The sequence below is a fragment of the Mauremys reevesii genome, linkage group 1 (genome assembly GCF_016161935.1).
Source record: "Mauremys reevesii isolate NIE-2019 linkage group 1, ASM1616193v1, whole genome shotgun sequence".
NCBI classification, from domain to species: domain Eukaryota; kingdom Metazoa; phylum Chordata; order Testudines; family Geoemydidae; genus Mauremys; species Mauremys reevesii.
In genome coordinates this window covers 237,395,137-237,402,866 of record NC_052623.1, presented here as the reverse complement: position 1 = coordinate 237,402,866, position 7,730 = coordinate 237,395,137, and positions in this window count along the sequence as shown.

Sequence of the window (7,730 nt, the reverse complement as noted above, 5' to 3'; positions counted from 1 at the left end):
GTCAGCATTTAAGGGCTTCTTTAAACCTTCCTGTACACTCTTTCCTAATTATTGAATAAACCTTTGACAGGCCTGGCTATCTTGGTAAGATATGTAGTTGCATGCAGAGGATGGTGAATTAAACCAAGGACTCTCACATAAATTGTAATCCTCTCTCAATTTCTGGGAACACAGAAATGAACCATGTTTATTTGGCAGAAGGACTCTTGTGTAGACACAAATAAATAAAATCTAACCATGGAAGACTTTGAAGCTGAGATAAAATTCTTTCTAAGTAGATCATTCATTATAAAATTAGTTTTGTATATAACAGGTCCTGATTTGAAGCACTAACTAGGGCCCTTACATAGTCCCTTTGATTTAACTTTACACACTACAAGTAGTAATTAAGCAAAAAAACCCAAAAAAACAGGAAAATTTGGAGATACAGTAAAATTCTGTAAAAGAGGGACTTGCCACTTGATCTTATTTTTTTAAAATAAATCATCTTATTCTTATCTTGAAAAGGAAGAGAAGGGCACTTGCTGATGCCTTTATATATTAATCTGAATTTTCATTGGGATAGAAATGAAAGGCAGAGTCCCCTGCCTTTCAGGTGATTCAAATAAAAATGCTTTTCACTCTAGTAATTCAGGCTTCCTCAAGACACAACCTCAGTGGACCATGTACAAAGAAAGGGAGGAAAAAAAAGAGAGTGGTTCCCCTAAAAAGGTTTAATTTGGGGTTCAAAACAAACATATATAAAGCATGAACATTAGTGCTATGTTGAGTCTATCTTCCATTGGCACTGTAAGTAACCAGTAGTCCAGCTAACTCTTTGCAAAGGAGAGAGAGAAAGAACAGTAGGATTGAGGGAGTTTTTTCTTTTCAGATTCAGCTCTCAAAGAAATTTTCAAAGGGAAAGGAAGTATTCATAGACTTTGTAGTCTCTTAAAGGAATATTTATCTCAACTGGAAGATCCAACATCCATTGAAGACTTTATTCTGATTCTGGGATTGATTGATCTGGGCTGGAGGAAAGTATAGGTAGGAAAAAGGAAGGCTGGCCTTGAGTAATTTGGTTCAACTCCCTGCTCCACCATAGACTTCCTGTGTGGCCATAGGCAAGTCACTTAGTGTCTCTGTGCCTCAGTTCCCTATCTGTAAAATGAGGATTATAATACTTCTTTTTAGGTTATACATTCTTTGAGCCAGCAAGTCTTTCACTATGGGCTTGGCTACACTTACAAGTTGCAGCGCTGGGAGTTACAGCGCTGCTCATGCAGCTGTGTAAGGGCCAGCGCTGGAGTGTGGCCACACTGACAGCTACCAGCGCTGCAGTGTGGCCACACTTGCAGCACTTTCCAGCGCTGTATTGAGAGGTGCATTGTGGGCAGCTATCCCACAGAGCACCTCGTCCCATTTTGGCGCTGAGTATTGTGGGAAGGGGAAGGAAGTGTGCGGGTCATTCCGCTTCCTGTTTGCCAGCGCCCCGTGGTGCATCGCTTCACATCCCAGCATTCACTCTTTCCGGCAGCGTTTGGCGCCATTGTGAGTGTCTTTCTGTTACTCTCTGTGAATCGCGATTTCTGTGGCAAATGGAGCCCGATCTGCTGAGGACTCTGCTGATGAGTGTCACCAGCACAACACGTTTGGCAGTCGAGCTATTCCTTCAGCTCCAAAGTGACAGTGAGGAGTCCGACGATGATATCAATATGGATTTGTCTGCCGCGTGTGACACTACAGTGCTTGCGGCATTCACGGAAATGCTCAGCACCGTTGAACGCCGCTTTGGGCTCGGAAACAAGCACTGAGTGGTGGGATCACATCGTCATGGAAGTCTGGGATGATGAGCAGTGGCTGCAGAACTTTCGTATGAGAAAAGCCACTTTCATGGGACTGTGTGCTGAGCTCGCCCCCACTCTGCGGCGCAAGGACACAAGATTGAGAGCTGCCCTGACGGTGGAAAAGCGGGTGGCTATTGCAATCTGGACGATGGCAAATCCAGACAGCTACCGGTCGGTCGGGAACCAGTTTGGTGTGGGAAAGTCGACCGTGGGAATCGTTTTGATGCAAGTTTGCAAGGCAATTAATCGCATCCTGCTAAGAAAGACCGTGACTCTGGGAGCGTGCAGGACATTGTGGATGGCTTTGCACAAATGGGTTTCCTAACTGTGGAGGCGATAGATGGGACGCATATTCCTATTCTGGCCCCCCCCCACCTGGCATCAGAGTACGTTAATCGTAAGGGGTATTTCTCTATGGTTCTCCAGGCGCTTGTGGATCACCGCGGGCGTTTCATTGACATTTACACAGGCTGGCCTGGAAAGGTGCATGATGCACGCATCTTTCGGAACAGTGGCCTGTTCAGGAAGATGCAGGCAGGACTTTTTCCCAGACAGGAAGATCACAGTAGGGGATGTCGAAATGCCCACTGTGATCCTTGAGACCCGCATACCCGTTACTGCCTTGGCTCATGAAACCCTATACAGGGAAGCTTGACAGGAGCAAGGACCGGTTCAACTACAGGCTGAGCCGGTGCAGAATGACTGTGGAGTGTGCTTTTGGGCGTTTAAAGGCTCGCTGGAGATGTTTGTATGGGAAGCTAGACTTGGGGAAAGCAGCATCCCGCGGTTATAAGCGCTTGCTGTACCCTCCATAATATTTGTGAAGGGAAGGGTGAAACATTCAGTGAGGCATGGACCACCGAGGTTCAAGTCCTGGAGGCTGAATATGCACAGCCAGAGAGCAGGGCTAATAGAGAGGCCCAGCACAGGGCTTCAAGGATTAGGGATGCCTTGAGGGAAGAATTTGAGGCTGAAAGCCAACAGTAATGTTTGCTGCCTTGCATGGGAGTGAATTGCACTGCTTACACTGTTATTCTATTATCCATAATAATAATATGATTTGCAGTGCCTCTTTCTTTACTGGGCTAAGGTATCTTTCACTATCTGCTATAATAAAGACTGTTTTCAAAGCCAAGAATTGTTTTATTGAAAAGAAAAAAACTTCCTTGACAGACAGACAGACACACAACATTTCATTAACACAAGAGGGCAAGGGTGTGGGTTGGTGAACTGTACAGTCACAAGTTTGCATATGCCATGTCTGGATTGCTGTTTAATGAATCCTGCACTTCAGGGTTCATATACTGCATGGTGATGGGGGTTGAATGCAGAGGGTAAGGGTGGTGGTAGGTATCAGGGCTGGTTGGGGAACGTACAGGTGTTGGAGGCAGCTGGTGGTGGTAAGAGCCTGGATGCTGGGGAAAGGTGGTTTGAGCTGACATTGGGGCACAAGGCACAAAGGACGGGGCGGGTGGGGGAGTAGCACGGTAGTGCTCTGCTTGCATGGCAACGAGTGACTCTATAGACTCCGCTTGGCGCTCCAGGATGCTTAGCAGCCGCTCCGTGCTTTTCCTCTTGGCCACTGCATTTCTCTTATGGTCCTGCTTTCTTTCTCTCGCCACTCCTTCAATTCTTTTCTCTCTGTAGCAGAGTGCTGAAGAACAGTTTTCAGCATGTCCTCTTTGCTCTTTCGGGATTTTTTCTCAAATTTTGAAGCCTCTGTGATGTTGAACATCTGGGCAGTCCAGTAGTCAAGGTCACTGTAGACACAGAAATGACAACATTTAACACGGGCAGCATTGTATCCACTATCTCCAGACATGAATTGTTACACTGAGGGAGTTCTCACTTGCAAGTTCTCACTTGCATTCTTTATCCCAAAAGGAAAACACAACAGAAGCCACGAAATGGTGAGTGAGGAGTGTTTACTTATATAGGGAGAAGAGGGGCTTGAGTGAGAGGAGCTGGTTGCTTCGGGTAATCTGGAGTGCTAGAGGGGTTGAGTGAAGATGCAGATGCAGGGTGATCTTATCTCCTATCTCTTCACTAAAGAGTCTCCCAACATTTTCACAGGACTTAATCCTGGAAGATGTTTCCCTACTGCAGTCACTAGGGAACAGCGGGGGGCTCTTTTAGAGCAATGTGGATTCCGCCCGGGACCCTATGCGGCGTGCCTGTGTTCAGAAATGGTCCCCCCCCCACTGGCCGAAGAGTGGCGCGGACGCGTCACCGTCACTGGGACAAGGGACACAGTGGCTCTGCCTATAAACCTGCGCAGGCATATTGCCCACGCTCTGGATGAAGCTTTTGCTGAGATAACTGAAGCAGATTACCGTGACGTGATAGACCACATCAACGGGCTATTCCACATCTAGACGCTGCCATGCATGCATCCATAACCCCCCTTCCTCTCCAGAAACATTTCCACCCAGAAAATAAAAGCCGCTTACCGGTACCCCGCTCCTCTGCTTGTCCTTCTGCAACTGCTGGCTGCTGCGATTGGGTACTTTCCTCCTGGCTTGAGAAGAGCTCCTGGCTGCATGCCTCCAGGGAATCTGCGGTTTCTTCCCCATCCCAGGAGCTTCACTCGCGGTTTCCTCTCCCCCCCCCGCAGCCTCCTCCTCCTCCTGTCCCCCAGCCTGCTCAGAAGTGTCCATCGTTACCCTGGGATTGGCAGTGGGGTCACCCCCAAGTATCTTGTCCATCTCCCTGTAAAAACGGCAGGTCGTGGGAGCAGCTCCCGATCGTCGATTCCCCTCTCGGGCTTTGTAATAGGCACTCCGCAGCTCTTTAACTTTCACCCTGCATTGTAGTGCGTCCCGTTCATGGCCCCTATCCAGCATGGCCCTTGATATCTGCTCAAAGATATCGTAATTCCTACGGCCGGAGCGCAGCTGTGCCTGAACAGATGCCTCACCCCAAACACTGATGAGGTCCTGCAATTCACCTGTGCTCCATGCTGGGGCTCGTTTGCCACGTGGAGGCATGGTTACCTGTAACCTGTAACTGATTAACTGATTGCACTCCACACCTGGCTGCAGCAAACAGGAAGGAGATTTTTAAATTTCCCGGGGCATTTAAAGGGCGGGTCACCTGAGGCAAGAGCAGTAGAGTGCAAACTGATGTGCAGAGTGGCTGAACAGGAATTCTGGGATAGCTCCTTATTCCCTGGAGGACAGGTAAAGCGCTGGTGAGTGTCCACACCTGCTGAGCAGCGCTGGTGTCACCAGCGCTGCACTCCTTATACCCCTGCCGGGATGGGTTTTCAGCCAGCGCTGCAACCAGGGAGTTGCAGCGCTGGTTGTGCCCTGCAAGTGTGGACGGGGTGTTAATTGCAGCGCTGGAAAGCCTCCACCAGCGCTGCAACTTGTAAGTGTAGCCAAGCCCTATGTGTTTACACAAGGCCTAGTACAATGCGGTCTTGATCTCAGTTGCAGCCACCCAGTGCTGTTGTAATAAGCATACATCTACTTGGATAACCGTCAATGGGGTGAAATGCACCCTGTGGCTGTCTGCAGGGCTTTGAAGAAGAAAACAGCTTACTTTCCCCGTACAGAAGAAGCAGGCTGTAGGCTGTCATACGGTCCCCTGTGCACTTGTCCATGTAACAAAATTTTTCATATTCAGATACAAATATGAGAAATCCAGTTAGCTGCCCATGTCTGTGTAGATCAGTGCAAATCATATTTGGTATCACATCAGTAATCATGACTGGTCCCAGCAAGATGTAACACCCATAGTTTCCCCACTCTTCAAGTACACCAGGCTCCATTCCAGTACAACTGAAGGTCTGGTCCTAGATTTGCACACTTGGAAAATTTGGAGTATTACCATTTTCAAAACTAAAGAATTGTTTGAAGTCAGAAAAAAGCCCAAGAAAATGAAATGGACACCAAGGTAAAACAAACAAATAAATATTTGTAATGTTGGTAATCAGCCAAATCATGGAAGTCACTGGAAGTTTTGGGGTGTTCAGGGAAAACAGGATCTGGCTCAATAAACCTTAAATGATTATTAAAATGTATGGGTAAAAAATACAAATCTAAATGGCCTTTCACCATTTATGCCATTTGTTCGCTTTCTGCATTTCTCTCAGCTTGGACAATGGAAATACACTAGTCTGTACTCAACAGGAGTCTTGTCAGAGTAAAGATTGTATTGAAAAGACAGATTATCCTGACTATTGATTGAAAACTCTTGCACATACACCTCTGCCTCAATATAACCCGACCCGATATAACACAAATTTGGATAGAACGTGGTAAAGCAGTGCTCTGGGGTGGGGCAGGGGGCGGGTCTGCGCACTCTGGTGGATCCAAGCAAGTTCGATATAACACAGTTTCACCTATAACGTGGTAAGATTTTTTGGCTCCCGAGGACAGCATTATATCGAGGTAGAGGTGTAGTGCGTAAAGATTAGCAATCTGAATTTTGAAACCAGGCCAGAAAAATCAACTGAGCTATCAGAGTAGTTCTGCTTTGACAAACTGAATACAGAGTGAAGCTTAAAGATTTTTTTTTAAATAAACAGAACTTCTATGTGTTGATACTGGCAACAAATAAGGTTAGAAGAGGCCATGCAAAGAGAGAATAGGGTTTTTTAACCTTTAGGAGCTAATCTTCATTCCTATTAGTCGGTGGACAGGAACAAAAGCAGTATTATTCCTTTGTGCCAGAGTTAGCTTACCTTTTGCACAACACCTAAAAATGGTGGAGTAAATTGTCGTCAGCACTATAGTACTTTTAATAAAGAAACATTGGAAAAAGCCTTATTTCTACAGGAAAAATACAAAGCCCTGAATGCAGAAGAATCTGTGTGTGCATGTGTGGGCAGAATATGTAAGACAGCATTTTGGGGGGGTGTCTGCCTACATGCCACACAGGTCCTTCAAAGCTTCCTGTGCCCTAGCATGCAGGGGAGCTCTGAAAGTGGTAGTAAACAACTGTTCTTATCTACTGCAAATGGAATGTAAAGCCCCCTTCTGGAGGCTGTAAGGAAAGGGATTAATCTCCCTCTGGCTAGGAGGCTGATAGCTGCCTACCATGACTGCAACAATTTACAGGTTGGTGTGACTGAGCCAAATGTGGAGAAATTAATTCCCCTAGCCATAGGTGCTGGAACTAGGGGCACTGGGGTTCCTGCTGCACCCCCTGGCTCGAAATGGTTTCCATTATATACAGGGTTTACAGTTTGTCAAAGTCAATAGCTTTCAGCACCCCCATTATACAAATTGTTCCAGCACCCCTACCGCCAGCATGCTGTAAGAAAGATTTGCTGTGAGAGTCAAGGTTTCCAGGAACAGGGCTAGAGTGAGATCAGAACTAGGGAGGTTTTCTTCTTCAGAGCTAAACTTTAGACCTTGTGTTTGAACTTGGCTGAAGTCAGGCACTTCTGTTGACAGAGAACAAATTAATAATAGCATATGGTAGGTGTAGTGACACCTACAGGCCATCTCTTTCCTGTTACTCCTCACAATGTGTCTTGCTCCTCCCCCACATTCTTCCCTCGTCTCCTCTGTTTCCAAGGTTAAGTCTCGCTCCAGCAACCCAAAACAGGGCACTTCTTGTCCATTTTACAGATAGATAGCCAGATTCTGTCACCCTCGCTCTTGTTGAATAGTATCTTACTTAGTCTCCTTGAAGTCAGTGAGGCTACTCAAGGAGTAAGGTACTATTCAGCATGAGCAAGGGTGGCAGAATATGGCCCACCATTTGCAAAATTCAAAGTAAGAACTAGATCATCAGATGGTTTAAACTGGTGTAACTCTATGGAATTCAATAGAGCTATGCCAACTTATACCAGGTGAAGATCTGGTTCTAAGCGGGGTTTTTTTTTTCAAATTGTAATAATAATGGGTAATGTTTTATTATGGCAATCCTTAGGAAACATCAAGTGATGTGAAT